General features: G+C 40.0%; 1 pseudogene; it reads right to left on the reverse strand.

Annotated features, from left to right (window-relative positions):
* Positions 1 to 1,209: 1,209 nt before the first annotated feature.
* On the reverse strand, positions 1,210 to 1,743 carry LOC100765767 (annotated as a pseudogene).
* Positions 1,744 to 2,439: the final 696 nt, after the last annotated feature.

Genomic DNA, 2,439 nt, shown 5'->3' on the forward strand with positions numbered 1-2,439 from the left:
AGTAATTTTCATTTTAATGGAGTCAGATTTAGCAGGACATTTGTAAACTATTCAATTTAAACTTAGAAAATTCTTTTTTTTTTTACTTTAGAAATGGTTTTCTTTATGTACAAATAATAGTCAACACTCTACCCATAAATTCTATTTTCCAAAAACAAAGAGTTTTGTTTGTTTTAAAGAAAATCAAAAATGCTGGGTGTGATGGCACACACCTTTAATACCAGTACTCAGGAGACAGAGGCAGGGGAATCAAGGCATCCTGGCCTACAGAGCGAGTTCCGGGACGGCCAGAGCTACATAATAGAGAGACATTGTCTCAAAAATCCAAAAAAGAAAATCACATAAAAAAAATTTAAAAGGCACCAAGATTCTTCTGCTTCTAGACCATTGCTGGGCTGGAGAGAATGGGGGGCAGGGAGTTGTTGGGCCAGAAGACACAACTTGGAATTAAGTGTTCTCCAAAGCTGTAATAAGATACCATTTAGGCAAAGTTTATTCAACCTGTCCCATCCCCCAACATCCACAAGCTGCCTATTTGAATGGCTGAAGCAGGACAAACAGCCCAGCATAATTCAGCTGCATTGTATACAGCCCGTATGCAACTCTAAGGAGCTACTGAACAGACTAATTCAGCTGCATTGTATACAGCCCGTATGCAACTCTAAGGAGCTACTGAACAGACTAATTCAGCTGCATTGTAGCATTGTATACAGCCAGTATGCAACTCTAAGGAGCTACTGAACAGACTAATTCAGCTGCATTGTAGCATTGTATACAGCCAGTATGCAACTCTAAGGAGCTACTGAACAGACTAAACCAAAACAAGAGACCAAGGTTGTCATGAGAATGGTTAGTTCCTTGCTGGGACCTCTGCTTCAATAACCCTAATAAATAGGCAATTCTAGTACAAGGAAAGTATTACATCATTACAAATTTCACACTAGCAAGACAGTCAGTACAGTAATGTCACCTGGTGCCATTAAGCAATGGCTCAACCATGTTATGCCCAGAGTTCATGCCTTCATCTACACACAAACGTTCATGTTTTCTGAGCATAACACAGTGAAGCAGAACATTGAGCTGAGCTCTAACTCCCATGATGGATGCTTTTACAGGCTGCAATGTAAGAGGGAAACATGTGCATCCCCTTTGTCTGAGGGACCTTATGAAACCAATAACTTAGGGATCAACAGTTTACACTAGTTTCCAGTGTGCCCAGGGCTGGTTGCAGGCGGCTCCATTAGGAAGCATCCTCCATGTGCACATCCCCCTGTAACTGCTGCACCATTTTTTCCTCCAGCTGCTTTCCTTTGCCTGCAAGAGGAGCCCGGATAAGGTGGATGTTCTGCTTGACTTCTTTGATGTCCTGAACCTTCTGCAGCTCTTTGTTTTTCTTCAACCTGTTCATTATAAACTTAGCCTGGCGCTTCTGTTTAATCTCTTCAACTCTCTTCATTGCATCAATAGTTTTACTCCATAGCTCTCACTGGTATTTCACAGGTTCATTTCTACGTTTTTCAAATTCAAACGAGTTGTCCACCGTGAGCTCCTTGCCAGCTGCCTTCCGGAAGGCTTTAGTCCTGACCTTGCGTAGGTTCCGCTTCTTGAAGTTTTTATGACACTTGGATTTGCAGAATCGGAACACCTTGCAATCGTTGCGGACGAACATCATGCCGTGGTCAGGGTAGATCGGCCCGGAACAGAAATAACATTTCTCGGTCCTCATGTTGACTCCGCGTGGGACCCCAGAGAATTCTTTTCCATATTAAAATATATTTCTTTCCTGGATATTTAGATGAAACGCTTCAGTTATCTGGATTTAGGGTATATGGTGTAAGATTGTCTACACTTTTAAACAACTGAGAGGTATCTATGGACACTTTTAAGTGTTATTTTTAACCTTGTTGCTGCATTTGACACTGCTAAACATTCTGTTTCAAAGTTTCATAGGGAACTGGTTCTAGGACTCCTTTGGATACCAAAATTCATGGATGCTGAAGTCTCTAATATAAAATGGTGTAGTATTTGAACTTTGCTTATACACACCATATGTTTTACAACACCTCTGGATACTTGCAGTTACTGAATACAATGAACCTATGTAAATAGCTATTCTATTATATTGTTTAGGGAGTCCTGAGAGAAAAAGAAGTGTGTACATGTTCAGATATTATTCAATATTTTCTTGTACACTTTGTGGTTTGTGTTCTGTTCAATCTGTGGATGTACAATCCACAAATACATAACTCACAGATACATGCCCACTGTCTGTGCTTTTTCTTTTGACTGGTTTTCATTTAACTTTTTGTTTACTAACTCCCTCCTGCTTCCTTTTTCCCTTCTTTTTTTCTGATCTTCAGGTTTTTTGCTGTACTTTTTCTCTGCTTGCTAAAATTGATTTCTTTCTATTTTTCATTCCTTCCTTTGTATGCCCTCTCT

The sequence above is a fragment of the Cricetulus griseus genome, assembly GCF_003668045.3.
Source record: "Cricetulus griseus strain 17A/GY chromosome 1 unlocalized genomic scaffold, alternate assembly CriGri-PICRH-1.0 chr1_1, whole genome shotgun sequence".
NCBI classification, from domain to species: domain Eukaryota; kingdom Metazoa; phylum Chordata; class Mammalia; order Rodentia; family Cricetidae; genus Cricetulus; species Cricetulus griseus.